This window comes from Argopecten irradians, chromosome 2, assembly GCF_041381155.1.
Source record: "Argopecten irradians isolate NY chromosome 2, Ai_NY, whole genome shotgun sequence".
Lineage (NCBI taxonomy): Eukaryota > Metazoa > Mollusca > Bivalvia > Pectinida > Pectinidae > Argopecten > Argopecten irradians.
The window spans coordinates 56,449,905-56,466,972 of record NC_091135.1 but is presented as its reverse complement, the minus strand read 5'-3'; the positions used below and the strand labels follow the sequence as shown (position 1 = coordinate 56,466,972).

Sequence of the window (17,068 nt, the reverse complement as noted above, 5' to 3'; positions counted from 1 at the left end):
CATTGAAATATCAGATTTTACGGTGAACATAAGAGCGATATACTTCATGCTTGTGATAATATCAATTTTGATATTTTGACTCACTTTTGACCAATCAGAATGCAGCATTGACAGTGAAAATATAATTTTGATTGATTTGTCATTAGTTTGTGCGCAAAAATGCTGTCATATTTTTTGTGTAGAAATATGACCTTATGCTCACAAGAATATGACGTAATAATCGCAAGGGCAAATAACTCTGTAAAATGCAACGGTGGAATAATCTTTGGCGGGATCTAGTAGTGATGGTCTTTTGTCAATGGAAGCCAGAAAAAAATCTAATAAATAGAGTATTCCTTGTATCCTGATGAATACCAGTTATATTTCATCTCGTGAGGTGGAAATGTTAATGTTTTTCACGTGTGCTTACTAGTATACACCAAGAAACAAGGAATGTCATGTGTTTATTCACTGTTGTAGAAACTGTTCAACAAATGTTTTCAGTGATTAATCATTGATTTCTGACTTCCCTGATCTATCAGCAAACATTACAAGGTTTTAAATAAAACTTGTTATTTACATGAACATGCTATTTTTTCAAAGTATCATTGAAAGTGAGAAAACCCCTCAAGGTTTACTTGAATCAGAAGCGCATCTTCAAAACAATATTTCAGAATGATGAATGGCTGAGAGAAATGCCCCTAGAACATCTGTTGTGATTGGAAATATTAGTATTGGATCAGAGAGAACAGTGTGGAATCCTTATCTTACAATGGCACTTTTCATTATCAGCTGGGCAGCAGCCAACCAGCAGCTCCAGTAGCATAGAGCAGTATCAGAAGGTGCTGGGTACGGAGGCTGAGCAAGGCTCGTTCTCATCTACCTCAGCAGAAAACCAACCGTTCATACTCCAGGAATATATATATACATAAACCAAGTAAGTAATCATTTATTTATCATTCACTTTTACTAAAACAATTAATTGGATAAGTTTGATTTCATTTTTTAAAATAGCTTTTTACATGTATTTTAATTTGATATTTATAACATTTAATGAGAAAAAAATAGCTCTTGAAAAAAAACTTTCAATGCAAATTGACTCAAATAAAACATTGCAATGACTGATTTATTTGTAATCATGTTTTTCAACTCTTTGAAAAATATTAACACAAATTCATGGTGAAAACTACGCTATGTCTATAGAGAATAATAGAATTTACAGAACCTAAATAAATGGAAACAGGAATGACCCATAATTAATTGTCTTGTCTGACCCGATTTGCAAGTGATATTTGCAAGTCCATTTAAAATATAAACAGGACAAATTCTTCTTCATAAGATTGATTCCATGTATAAAATGATAGTACAAAGTAATCTTAGTTAGGTTGGACTGAATAGACTGAATAAACATTGTCAAACTTTAATCGATGCAATTATGTTTTTTGCTCACCCAAAAATTAGAACCTGATAGAATATTTCCCCAGTCGTATGTCCATGTGCTACTGACAATGTAAAGAGTAACATATGATCAAGTTTCAGTTCAATCGGAAGCAATTAACTTTGTCAAAAGTGGACTTGAGAAAAAAAGAGACAACAATCACATAAATTTGCAATTTATTATGAGAATTTTTTATTGAGAGGACATACAACTTGTTGACTTGTGATTAGTAAGTTGTTATCCTAGTTAGTCACCAGTTGACATGACAGTTGGTTATTCTATCTACATCATTAATATAACTACATGATATGTGATTCTGTTGATACAGAAATCCTTTAATAAATAGATTATGGTTCCATGTATGACCTACTGTATTCTGATACTCAGCCATCTCAGCATCATTTCAAGTCCTATTCTGTGGACATTGTTTATAAACTATCAACATCTCAAGTTTCCACAAGTTTCCACAAAACAAAATTATTCATTTAGTCCTCAAAACAAAATGGCTAATTTAGTCCTCAACATGAAATGACTAATTTTGTCCTCAACATGAAATGACTAATTTAGTCCTTTACATGAAATGACTAATTTAGTCCACAACATGAAACGTCTAATTTAGTCCTCAACATGAAATGACTAATTTAGTCCCACAAAAAAAAAGTAATTTATAAATAGTCCCTGAAGCAAATTGATAATTTAGTCCGTAAAACAAAGTGATTATACTTTAGTCTCCGAAACAAAGTAAAGTATGATCTATTTTACTCCATTTACTCATTTTATTCATTTTCTCAGCTGCCTTTTGTTGTGAATGTTTCCACCATTTTTAACAAAAAGGTGATGCTTATGAAATTTTGAGATATTAATTCAAATGTCTACATGTTGATGTGCCAACATTTGTTCATTTATCTTCAAAATCTAGCGTAGGTAACAACAGACTTCTACATTGGGCTTGTACAGTCCAACCTACTTAATGCAAACTCTGATAGTACAAAATCCTGTTTTAAGTGAATGTTATTGAAATCCATTGCAGATTGTATTCAAAGTCATTGTATTTATTACCAAATGAGTAAGAATTGATTAGTACAAAAACCCAGGTAATATGAAACGATTTTCGAGTCCCCTGGGTACTTTTTGTGTTATTTAAAACCCACATAATGCGAAATGCCAAAAACAAAGTTGGTCGATTCATCACTGCCGTGTGTCGACACACGTACTGCAATTATGTGGAAACAGTGGATAATCCACATACATGGGGTGAACATTTTCAATAAAATGGTAGTATATCCCTGTCCAAAGTCTCCTTTTGTTTCATTTCTGTGTTTGGAGTGCGAATGTTAACCCAGTTAGTATGAAACCTACATAATACGAAAAGGATTTGAAGGATTCCCATGTATTTGTAATAACCGCCGTTGGACTGTATGCTATTTTAATGAATTTCCTTATACAGTGGAACTTCCCAAAACCGAACCTTCTCAAAACCGATCACCTCTAGAAACCGAACATGGATGTCATGTACGGAATTAATTCTTCTTTATTAATGGTATATAAAACTTCCCAAAACTGATCCCTCCCAATTCCGAATACCGAATATTCCGAAGATCGAAATAGTCAAATGTAACTAAAATACACTTCTGAAAACCGGCCTTACCTGAGCGACACCGATAGATTGCATTGAGGTCTGATCAACCGACCGTGAAATACACACGTACCTGTACCATAGTTGTCGCATGCCATGTCCTGGGGCATGTATACAGATGTGAAGGTTATAGGTACACGGTAATCATACCCGAGATGGGGGTGTAATTATTTAATAATGTCTATTGTTTAGATATTTAACGAAGGTCTACCAGGTGCACGCGGTTTGTTTACTGTGGGAAAACAAGCAGAGCTAGTAATAAAGAGAAAGTTTCGTATTCAAATCACACGGGTTTTTTATTTACTTATGTAGTCGTCGGATAACGTAAATTATCTGTATGAAGAAGCCGAAGCCATGTATTGTTTTAGAAAACGACTATGTCATATAATGACCGGCATCGACTGATCATCGTGTACTTAGACCATATAATTTGATTCTTGACGTAACCGGAAGCGATCGGCCGTATGTAAACTGTAGGTTAGTGCAGACGAGAACATCCCCAAGAACATTCACGCAACTAACTAACTAAACTACGTTTATAAGCGGTAACAAAGTCAAGATTGTTGTAATCCATTCCTTTTAAACGTATGATTCTCTCTTTTGTGGTAACATTTACATTAACAATTAATATCGGTCGGTTTTAACGAACACTAGCCATACATGCGGTACACTAGTGTAAAAACGACTTCCGATCGATTAAATTCGGATCGTAATGATCGGTATTCGGTTCACTTCTCCAAACCGAACCCTCTCTAAACCGACCGAAATTATATGCACAGATCATGATCGGTTTCGGGAGGTTCCACTGTATAGCATATGATTTTATTTTTTATTCCAAATATTGTGCATCGGCTTTGACAACTTGTTCCTACATATTAAGTACTATCTTACCATGTACACATTGATCACAGTATTTCTATATACCTCACTGGCTACAATAAACAATACTACCTACAGATTAAATCAACTGCTTTAAATTCTGAGAGACTAATCTTTTTTTTAATTTAATAGACCAGTAAGTTAGTTGGATTATAGTCTCTGTTCCTTCCAAATGACTACTTTTTTGACTACAGAAGAGAATTTATCCACATATTTGTTAGTTACTATTTGTCTGGTTCCATCAATAATTCCCAGGAGTAATTCAAGGTGGGTGGTGGGTGTGTAGCTATATATACGTATGCAAGAGCATTTTATTTCAGTCTCAAAACCAAAATGGCCACCATTTACTGGCACATATTTTGTATGATTTTGTCAAAAAATGGTAGAGAGGAGGTCTTATAGGGATACTGAACATGATTGTACATACCAATCATTATTAAAGATTTGAAGACATTTAAATGGCTAGCATTTGTAACCCATTTAACTATTTTAATACAAGTGGCCCATTAAGCTCGGTGCATATTTACTCGAATTATCGTGTTCACAATGCCCAAATAATCAATAGTGAAAAGGGCAATAACTCTGTAAATTACCATTTGATCAAGCTAATTTTCAGATTTGTCCATATTACTAATGTTAGTCTACAGAAAAAGTTTTATTAAGCTCAATCTATGTTAACGAGGTCCAGTAATAACAAGGACATAGTCATTCAGATCCCCCGCCAATGGAGATATCAAAGCTGAAGTAAGTTTGATTGTGGAGACTTATGTGTATGAAAAAAAACAGGAAAAAGGAAGTTGAGCTAAAGAAAGATGGAGTATAATTCAAGTAGAGCGGGGCTGCAATTGTTGAATCAGGTATACAGCCTTGACGTTTATATTTGACTATATACACAAAGATGGGTGGAGTTTTGCAAAGTAACATTTACCATTTACCATGATATTTTCCGCAATGTTTCCATGGTAACAGAAAAAGTGCAAAAAATGAAAACCTAAAAATAGCAAAAGGTACTACTAGACCATAAAAAGAATGTGCCTATGAAGTTTTGTGGAAATATCTCTGCTGGTTTTAGAGTTATGCTCCGGAAACGAACCTGCTACAAAAATATGATATTTTCAGCAATGTTTTTATGGTTACAGAAAAAAAGCAAAAGGCACTACTAGACCATAAGAACAATGTGTCTATGAAGTTTCATGGAAATATCTCTGCTGGTTTTAGAGTTGTGCTCCGGAAACGATTCTTACACAAAAATCTGTCATTTTCAGCAATGTTTCCATGGTTACAGAAAAAAGTACAAAAAGTGAAAACCTTAAAATAGTAAAAGGCACTACTAGACCATAAGACTAATGTGCCTTTGGAGTTCCGTGCATATATCTCAACCGCTTTTAGAGCTATGCTCCGGAAACGAACCTGGTACAAAAATATGATATTTTCAGCAATGTTTCCATGGTTACCGAAAAAAACGCGAAAAATGAAAACCTAAAAATAGCAAAAGGCACTACTAAACCATAAGACCAATGTGTGTATGAAGTTTCGTGGAAATATCTCTACTGGTTTTAGAGTTATGCTCCGGAAACCATTCGTACGGATGGACAGACGGACGGACGGACGGACGGATGGACGGATGGACGGACGGAACCCAATTGTATATCCCCCGCCAACTTCGTTGGGCGGGGGATAATTATAAGTGCAAACGGCAATAACTCCATAATTACTGTCAAATCACGCTGATTTTCCAACTTGTCCAAGATCTTTTCAATGTAAGTCTACATACAAAGTGTCATTAGGGTAGGTTCATATTTACTTGTTGATATAACTATAATGGAATATTTTTAAAAAGAACATCTGAAAGTAAAACAAAATGAAGGAAAAGTGAAATACAGCCCAGTATCTGAATCCCATACCCTGAAACCGATCCTGCATCAATTAGGTGTGTTCAGATGAAAATGATGGCCTTAAGCTATATCCTTTTTGAGAAAAAGTATAGTTTAGCATCACTGAGTTTCACAGCCTCTTAATCCCACACCGCCGCCACAGGGAAAGTACCACCATAGTATCGCCTTCACGAACTATCTTCACGGGCGATATAACAAATAATTTTTTATGTGTTTTTGTATTAATTAGGCACATATCTACACTATAAAACATCAATTATTGTTCAAATGATGAGTATCGTTTATCAGCTCTTTAAATGGGTAACATCTTTAAGTGTGTATGTAATTGTCTTCATTATCACATTTTGATAATTGTCAAACTTTGAAATGACCCCTGTCAGCCATCTTATTCTATAACTGATCTTAGATTTTATGGACAGATGTTAGATACTAGACAAGAAATGACTTAATTTGAATAGTCCATCAGTTCCTCCTGTGTTATCTGTGATCTATGTAGTTTGGTTTGGTTTCATTGGTTTAACGTCCTTTTAACAGCCAAGGTCATGTAAGGACGTGCCAGGTTTGTTAGCGGAGAAAGCCGGAGTATCCAGAGAAAAACCACTGATCAACAGTCAGTACCTGGCAACTGCCCCACATGGGGTTCAAACCCATGACTCAGAAGTGTATAGTGTTTGTGGTTCCATTATGTAGAGATAGCAAGGAATGTACCAATAACCCAACAAATATATCTGGCTTTTTCTTGTCATCAATATATTACAAAGGTTTGTTTAGAAAAGTATTCAAATCTATAGTGGTTCCTTGAAATAATTTCTAAACAAATCATACATGCATTTGGGAGAATTAGTGCATCCAAGCTGACAATTTGGGGAAGCAACCAAGAAAGGTATTAAACATATTGTGTATTCTTTTTTTGTTATGCCATTTTTGTATCGTGTGAAGATATGATCTGAGTATAGGCTAGCTATTAAATCACCGTAACATATACAGAAAGTCCCTGTCTGCAAGGTTGTCTAATGACCACAAGTCAACGAACTGCTGAAGTTGATAATTATAGATTAGTAACTACACAATAAACTTGAATATACTGAAATGATCCTAAATGTCTCCCTGTGTGAAAGGCCTATAATGATATAACCAGGAGACCATATATTCTACCCCTCAGGACATTTGTGTCATAATCCTAAGACAACCAAGGTAATTCATTGTCTGGAGAGGAATGAGGAAGGGTCTGAAGCCAGAGGTTCATGTTCAATGTAATGCTTTGTGATCACTTGCATTATACCGAGACAGTTTTCCCTGGAGAAACAAACACATTTGTCATAGAATTATGCAACTCTGACAGAAAATGCTTCAAAGGAAATCTTTGTTTTTAAACAACTTGATTCAAACCTTGAATGAGAAATGGCTTAAAACTGAGAAACTCTAGGTGATAAATTGGGATGCCTTACATAGGCCATCTTGTAACAGTTCACTCTCAAACCAAAAATACACAGTTTCAATTCCCTGTGGACCAAAACAGGTCAAGTATTCATTTCATTTTAAAGTTTATTTTCAGATGGAAATTGAAGGAAAATCACTTGGAGATCTGAGGGGCCTGGTGTACTATTACTATACATGTAGCTGAATTTGCATGGGAAAGTAAGGGCTGCAGGAGGGAGAGCTCAATCTCCATATCAGAGTTTGACATTTCTGTAACATCATTCTAATTTCTCTCTTCATTCTTCTTCAGCCTCCTCCTTCTTTAGCCCCTTCCTCATTCTTCCCTCATTCTCCACTCACTCCCACTCTTCTTTTTCCTACTCCTGATTTTTCCCTCATTCTCCCCTCATTCCTCCTCCTCATTCTTCCATCATTTTCCTCTAACTCTCCCTCCTCCTTTTCCTTCTCCTTATTTTTCACTCATTCTCCCCTCACTGCTCCTCTTTTCCCTCCTCATCATTCTTCCCTCATTCTTCCCTCATTCTTCTCTCACTCTTCTCCTCCTTCCCTTAATCATCCTTATAACTCTACTATAAAATATTATTACATGTATTTTGAGATTTCCCTGGAGGGTTCAGATCTAATGTATGAAGTATCCAACAGAACTAGATGTTCCCTAATAACACTTAATAATAACTAAAAACCTTCTCATCTACTGATCAAAAGTCACAAAATAAAAAAGGAGTGTCCTGCAGCTTCTTTCCTAGAAGATTATAGTTGATCAAATGCTTTCCCTGGTTGTCATTAGCACCTACTAGCCTAGTTAGGTTTCTTGCCATAAATATATCACCATCAGGAAATGTCTTGCCACAAAAAGCGTCTCACTGTAAAACTCCAGTGAATCCCTATTACTGCCCAGTTTGAATTATGTGGGATAGTGTCAGTGAATGTCCAAATTCAACAATATAACCATCAAATAACCAGTGTGTGATACACTAAAACAGCCATCGTCTAGTACATCAATGTAGCTGTGGATTGGCAAGCAGATTATGTATAGATTTAAGTACGTTTCTGTCCATATTAACCATGACACAGTATTTCCATCTACTACCAGGTAGCTATCACACCGAGTTGAAATCCTGTTAATGTCACAGAACTACAGATTTTAGCAATGTAGCAAATTAAAGAATAAAAGCAGCTGTTAAACTATCATTGGACTATTAATAGTCAATTTAATAGAAATTATCATTTTGTCCAATTCAATCATATAACTTAACTACAAATCGCTGAATTTTTATTTTCTCACAATTAATGTGTTTAATGACTTTAAGATGAACACACCTCCTGTCTTACATAGTCTTTAGGATACAGAGGAGATTAGTACAGTACAAGGACCTTGTGTACTTATAGGTGATGTACAGAGGAGATTAGTACAGTATAAGGACCCCGTGTATCTATAGGTGATGTACAGAGGAGATTAGTACAGTATAAGGACCTTGTGTACTTATAGGTGATGTACAGAGGAGATTAGTACAGTACAAGGACCCTGTGTACTTATAGGTGATGTACAGAGGAGATTAGTACAGTACAAGGACCCTGTGTACTTATAGGTGATGTACAGAGGAGATTAGTACAGTACAAGGACCCTGTGTACTTATAGGTGATGTACAGAGGAGACTAGTACAGTATAAAGACCCCGTGTACTTATAGGTGATGTACAGAGGAGATTAGTACAGTATAAGGACCTTGTGTACTTATAGGTGATGTACAGAGGAGATTAGTACAGTACAAGGACCCTGTGTACTTATAGGTGATGTACAGAGGAGATTAGTACAGTACAAGGACCCTGTGTACTTATAGGTGATGTACAGAGGAGATTAGTACAGTACAAGGACCCTGTGTACTTATAGGTGATGTACAGAGGAGATTAGTACAGTACAAGGACCCTGTGTACTTATAGGTGATGTACAGAGGAGATTAGTACAGAATAAGGACCCTGTGTACTTATAGGTGATGTACAGAGGAGATTGGTACAGTACAAGGACCCTGTGTACTTATAGGTCATATACAGAGGAGACTAGTACAGTATAAGGACCCCGTGTACTTATAGGTGATGTACAGAGGAGATTGGTACAGTATAAGGACCCTGTGTACTTATAGGTGATGTACAGAGGAGATTAGTACAGTATAAGGACCCCGTGTACTTATAAGTGATGTACAGAGGAGATTAGTACAGAATAAGGACCCTGTGTACTTATAGGTGATGTACAGAGGAGATTAGTACAGTATAAGGACTCCGTGTACTTATAAGTGATGTACAGAGGAGATTAGTACAGTATAAGGACCCAGTGTACTTATAGGTGATGTACAGAGGAGATTAGTACAGTATAAGGACCCCGTGTACTTATAGGTGATATACAGAGGAGACTAGTACAGTATAAGGACCCCGTGTACTTATAGGTGATGTACAGAGGAGATTGGTACAGTATAAGGACCCGTGTACTTATAGGTGATGTACAGAGGAGATTAGTACAGTATAAGGACCCAGTGTACTTATAGGTGATATACAGAGGAGATTAGTACAGTATAAGGACCTACTTATAGGTGATGTACAGAGGAGATTAGTACAGTATAAGGACCCTGTGTACTTATAGGTGATATACAGAGGAGATTAGTACAGTATAAGGACCTACTTATAGGTGATGTACAGAGGAGATTGGTACAGTATAAGGACCCTGTGTACTTATAGGTGATATACAGAGGAGATTAGTACAGTATAAGGACCTACTTATAGGTGATGTACAGAGGAGATTAGTACAGTATAAGGACCCTGTGTACTTATAGGTGATATACAGAGGAGACTAGTACAGTATAAGGACCTACTTATAGTTGATGTACAGAGGAGACTAGTACAGTATAAGGACCCCGTGTATTTATAGGTGATGTACAGAGGAGATTAGTACAGTATAAGGACCTACTTATAGGTGATGTACAGAGGAGATTAGTACAGTATAAGGACCTCTGTCCTTACAGGTGATGTACAGAGGAGATTAGTACAGTATAAGGACCCCGTGTACTTATAGGTGATGTACAGAGGAGATTGGTACAGTACAAGGACCCTGTGTACTTATAGGTGATGTACAGAGGAGATTGGTACAGTATAAGGACCCTGTGTACTTATAGGTGATGTACAGAGGAGATTGGTACAGTATAAGGACCCCGTGTACTTATAGGTGATGTACAGAGGAGATTGGTACAGTATAAGGACCCTGTGTACTTATAGGTGATGTACAGAGGAGATTGGTACAGTATAAGGACCCCGTGTACTTATAGGTGATGTACAGAGGAGATTAGTACAGTATAAGGACCTACTTATAGTTGATGTACAGAGGAGATTGGTACAGTACAAGGACCCTGTGTACTTATAGGTGATGTACAGAGGAGATTGGTACAGTATAAGGACCCTGTGTACTTATAGGTGATGTACAGAGGAGATTGGTACAGTATAAGGACCCTGTGCACTTATAGGTGATGTACGGAGGAGATTAGTACAGTATAAGGACCCCGTGTACTTATAGGTGATGTACAGAGGAGATTAGTACAGTATAAGGACCCTGTGTACTTATAGGTGATGAACAGAGGAGATTAGTACAGTATAAGGACCCTGTGTACTTATAGGTGATGAACAGAGGAGATTAGTACAGTATAAGGACCCCGTGTACTTATAAGTGATGTACAGAGGAGATTAGTACAGAATAAGGACCCTGTGTACTTATAGGTGATGTACAGAGGAGATTAGTACAGAATAAGGACCCTGTGTACTTATAGGTGATGAACAGAGGAGATTAGTACAGTATAAGGACCCTGTGTACTTATAGGTGATGTACAGAGGAGATTAGTACAGTATAAGGACCCCGTGTACTTATAGGTGATGTACAGAGGAGATTGGTACAGTATAAGGACCCCGTGTACTTATAGGTGATGTACAGAGGAGATTGGTACAGTATAAGGACCCTGTGTACTTATAGGTGATGTACAGAGGAGACTAGTACAGTATAAGGACCCCGTGTACTTATAAGTGATGTACAGAGGAGACTAGTACAGTATAAGGACCCGTGTACTTATAAGTGATGTACAGAGGAGATTAGTACAGTATAAGGACCCGTGTACTTATAAGTGATGTACAGAGGAGACTAGTACAGTATAAGGACCCTGTGTACTTATAGGTGATGACAGAGGAGATTAGTACAGTATAAGGACCCTGTGTACTTATAGGTGATGTACAGAGGAGATTAGTACAGAATAAGGACCCTACTTATAGGTGATTACAGAGGAATTGTACAGATAGGACCGATTATAAGTTGATGTACAGAGGAGATTGGTACAGTATAAGGACCCCGTGTACTTATAGGTGATGTACAGAGGAGATTAGTACAGTATAAGGACCCCGTGTACTTATAGGTGATGTACAGAGGAGATTGGTACAGTATAAGGACCTACTTATAGTTGATGTACAGAGGAGATTGGTACAGTATAAGGACCCCGTGTACTTATAGGTGATGAACAGAGGAGATTGGTACAGTATAAGGACCCTGTGTACTTATAGGTGATGTACAGAGGAGATTAGTACAGTATAAGGACCCTGTAGTTGTGACAGAGGAGATTAGTACAGTATAAGGACCCTGTGTACTTATAGGTGATGTACAGAGGAGATTAGTACAGTATAAGGACCCTGTGTACTTATAGGTGATGTACAGAGGAGATTGGTAAGGGTAAGGACCCCGTGTACTTATAGGTGATGTACAGATGAGATTAGTACAGTAAAAGGACCTCTGTCCTTATAGGTGATGTACAGAGGAGATTGGTACAGTATAAGGACCCCGTGTACTTATAGGTGATGTACAGAGGAGATTAGTACAGTATAAGGACCCAGTGTACTTATAGGTGATGTACAGAGGAGATTGGTACAGTATAAGGACCCCGTGTACTTATAGGTGATATACAGAGGAGACTAGTACAGTATAAGGACCTACTTATAGGTGATGTACAGAGGAGATTGGTACAGTATAAGGACCCCGTGTACTTATAGGTGATGTACAGAGGAGATTGGTACAGTATAAGGACCCCGTGTACTTATAGGTGATGTACAGAGGAGATTAGTACAGTAAAAGGACCTCTGTCCTTATAGGTGATGTACAGAGGAGATTGGTACAGTATAAGGACCCTGTGTACTTATAGGTGATGTACAGAGGAGATTGGTACAGTATAAGGACCCTGTGTACTTATAGGTGATGTACAGAGGAGATTGGTACAGTATAAGGACCCTGTGTACTTATAGGTGATGTACAGAGGAGATTGGTACAGTATAAGGACCCCGTGTACTTATAGGTGATGTACAGAGGAGATTAGTACAGTATAAGGACTCCGTGTACTTATAGTTGATGTACAGCAGGTGCTGGACATATATAAAATTCCTTGAGGAGATCAAGACAGTGCAAGTGATTTGTGTAACGTCTTGGCAGCCTAAACACTAAACATGATATATTCCTTAAACCTGCCACAAATGATCCTTTTCAGAACCATGATACATTTCATTTTCCATTACAAATAGCCTAAAAAAACAGACAAGTCCAATTCATAACAAAGTTCACAGACTCTTCCACTTTCTTCTTAGTTTTGATGGATCATGTGAAACTGAATCGCCTTGTTATTGGTTTGAAATAGTGAGATTTCCTTTCAGCTGACTCTGTTGGCCCTGCAATAACACACCTATCCTCTCTGTCAGCCATGTAAAGTCCTAGCTTTATTTCAGTTTTAGGCCGAAAATCATCATCTTCTATATGTTTCCTTTTGTAAGTCGTACAACCTGATTGTCATGCCAATTAATCTTTAGCTTTTTATCAAAGTGTTATAAGTGTTATCAACTGCCAAAAATGCTGTTGGGGACTCGTAAAATAACTGTGCTTTCGAAAATAGATGTATTAATCAAATTTCATATGTAGAACTGATGACTAGTCATTAAACATAAGTGAAAAAAATACATGAATAATACGCAAAAACCTTAACCCCAAAAGCAGAATAAATTACCTTGGACCTGATTGGACACTCACAACCAACAATGATCAGATGACACAACACAAAAACAGTAAGACATGACATCCACACCTCTGTATGATAAAACAGGACGGGAAGGGGCCCCATGGATTGGACAAGACGGGAAGGGGCCCCATGGATTGGACAAGACGGGAAGGGGCCCCATGGATTGGACAAGACGGGAAGGGGCCCCATGGATTGGAATGGATTGGCAAGGACAGGACAGGGCCCCATGGATAATATAGGATGGGACGTGGGCCCCATAGATACGACAGGATAGGACGGGGCCCCGTGGATACGACAAGACAGGATAGGGCCACATGGAATGGACAGGACAAGACAAGGGCCCCATGGATTGGACAAGACGGGAAGGGGCCCCATGGATTGGAATGGATTGGAAAGGACAGGAAAGGGCCCTATGGAAAATATAGGATGGGACGTGGGCCCCATAGATACGACAGGACAGGACGTGGGCCCAATAGATACGACAGGACAGGACGGGGCCCCATGGAATGGACAGGACGGGAAGGGGCCCCATGGCTACGACAGGACAGGGCCCCATGGAATGGACAGGACAGGACGGGGCCCCATGGATACGACAGGACAGGGCCCCATGGAATGGACAGGACGGGGCCCCATGAAAAGGACAGGACAGAACGAGGCCCCCTGTATTGGACGGGACAGTACTGGGCCCCATGGAATGGACAGGACAGGAAGGGGCCCGATGGATTGGACAGGACAGAACAGGGCCCCATGGAATGGTCAGGACAGGATGGGGCCCCATGGATAGGACAGGACAGAACGAGGCCCCCTGTATTGGACAGGACAGTACTGGGCCCCATGGAATGGACAGGACAGGACGGGGCCCCATGGATAGGACAGGACAGGACAGGGCCCCATGGAATGGACAGGACAGGACGGGGCCCCATGGATAGGACAGGACAGGAAGGGGCCCCATGGATTGGACAGGACAGGATGAGGCCCCATTTATTGGACAGGACAAGATGGGGCCCGATGGATATGACAGGACAGGGCCCAATGGAATGGACAGAATATGACAGGGCCACATGTATTAGACAGGACAGGACAGGACGGGGCCCCATGAATTGGACAGGATGGGACGAGGCCCCATGAATAGGACAGGACAGAACGAGGCCCCTGTATTAGACAGGACAGGACGGGGCCCCGTGGAATGGACAGGACAGCAAGGGGCCCCATGGATAGGACAAGACAGGAAGGGACCCCATGGATTGGACAGGACAGGACGAGGCCCCATGGATTCGACAGGACAGGAAGGGGCCCCATGGATAGGACAGGACAGGAAGGGGCCCCATGGAATGGACAGGACAGGAAGGGGCCCCATGGATAGGACAAGACAGAAAGGGGCCCCATGGATTGGACAGGACAGGACGAGGCCCAATGGATTGAACAGGACAGGAAGGGGCCCCATGGATTGAACAGGACAGGAAGGGGCCCCATGGATAGGACAGGACAGGACCAGGCCCCATGGAATGGACAGGACAGGACAGGGCCCCATGGATTGGACAGGACAGGACAGGGCCCCATGAATTGGATAGGAAAGGATTGGGCCCCATGGATCGGGCAGGACAGAACTAGGCCCCCTGTATTGGACAGGACAGTACTGGACCCCATGGAATGGACAGGACAGGAAGGGGCCCCATGGATAGGACAGGACAGGAAGGGGCCCCATGTATTGGACAGGACAGGACGAGGCCCCATGAATTGGACAGGATGGGACGAGGCCCCATGAATAGGACAGGACAGAACGAGGCCCCCTGTAGGACAGGAAGGGGCCCCATGGATTGGACAGGACAGGACGAGGCCCCATGAATTGGACAGGATGGGACGAGGCCCCATGAATAGGACAGGACAGAACGAGGCCCCCTGTATTGGACAGGACAGTACGGGACCCCATGGAATGGACAGGACAGGAAGGGGCCCCATGGATAGGACAGGACATGAAGGGGCCCCATGGATTGGACAGGACAGGACGAGGCCCCATGTATTGGACAGGACAGGATGGGGCCCTATGGATTGGACAGAACAAAACGAGGCCCCATGAATAGGACAGGACAGGATGGGGCCCTATTGATTGGACAGGACAGGAAGGGGCCCTATGGATAGGACAGGACAAGATGGGGCCCGATGGATTGGACAGGACAGGACGAGGCCCTATGGATTGGACAGGACAGGACGGGGCCCCATGGATAGGACAGGACGGGGCCCCATGGATATGACAGGACAGGATGGGGCCCCCTGTATTGGACAGAACAGGATGGGCCCCATGGAAAGGACAGAACAGGACGAGGCCCCATGGATAGGACAGAACAGGACGGTGCCCCATGGATAGGACAGGACAGGACAGGGCCCCATGGATGGGACAGGACAGGATGAGGCCCCATGGATAGGATAGGACAGGACAGGACGGGACCCTATGGAAAGGCCAGGACAGGACAGGACAGGACAGGGCCCCATGGATTGGACAGGACAGGACGGGGCCCCATGGATAGGACAGGACAGGACGGGGCCCCATGGATTGGACAGGACAGGACAGGGCCCTATGGATAGGACATGACAGGACAGGGCCCTATGGATAGGACATGACAGGACAGGGCCCTATGAATAGGACAGGACAGGACGGGGCCCAATGGATTGGACAGGACAGGATGGGGCCCCATGGATTGGACAGGACAGGATGGGGCCTCATCGATAGGACAGGACAGGACAGGTAGCTATGTATAGGACATGACAGGACAGGGCCCTATGGATAGGACATGACAGGACAGGGCCACATGGATAGGACAGGACAGGATCGGGCCCTATGGATTGGACAGGACAGGAAGGGGCCCTATGGATTGGACAGGACAGGATGGGGCCCTATGGATAGGACAGGTCAAGATGGTGCCCTATGGATAGGACAGGACAGGATGCGGCCCTATGGATAGGACAGGGCAGGATGGGGCCCTATGGATTGGACAGGACAGGATGGGGCCCTATGGATAGGACAAGACAAGATGAGGCCCTATGGATAGGACAGGACAGGATGGGGCCCTATGGATTGGACAGGACAGGACAGGAAGGGGCCCTATGGATAGGACAGGACAAGATGGGGCCCTATGGATTGGACAGGACAGGACGAGGCCCCATGGATAGGACAGGACAGGATGGGGCCCTATGGATTGGACAGGACAAGATGGGGCCCTATGGATTGGACAGGACAGGACGAGACCCCCTGTATACGCTATGTTCCTTGATCTAATTGCTGCAGTTGTATCAAAGTAATCTGATTACAGTTTTGTCAGATCTATTTCTGGAAATATAATTGATCATGCAGAATTCAATTTCTTCAGACATATCTTCCATCAGATGTCTATTTTAGGACATTTGATTTTCTTAAGTAGCTGAGATCCTTAAATCCAACTTTGTGAGCAGATAATCCTACCAGAAAACTGAATAATCAATAAACACAGCAAATTCTAAACTTCTGAGAACAGACTAGGAATTCAGCATTAAGCAGGATTAGTGAATGCGTGCCGAAGACATTGACTAATAAATGTACCAGAGCTTACCTGTAAACAGAAACAGGTTAAACTGATAAAGTAGACCAAATTATATGACCAATATTTGCTATAACATCCTACAGAATCTTGCTGACAAAACTAGATTATGAAATACAGTCAGACCTTTCTATTACGACCATCCAAGGGA

The 17,068-nt window shown here is 41.0% G+C and overlaps 2 protein-coding genes across 2 annotated transcripts in view; one reads left to right on the top strand and one right to left on the bottom strand.

Annotated features, from left to right (window-relative positions):
- The window catches only part of LOC138316737 (CD109 antigen-like), a 491,941-nt gene that overhangs the window by 369,892 nt on the left and 104,981 nt on the right, over positions 1 to 17,068 (bottom strand). The gene's annotated exons all lie outside the window — the stretch shown is intronic.
- LOC138316024 (FMRFamide receptor-like) overlaps positions 777 to 17,068 on the top strand; it is a 39,930-nt gene continuing 23,638 nt past the window's right edge. The window contains exon 1 of the mRNA XM_069257497.1: positions 777 to 916. The gene's annotated coding sequence lies outside the window, so the exon portion shown is untranslated. The remainder of the gene's footprint in view (positions 917 to 17,068) is intronic.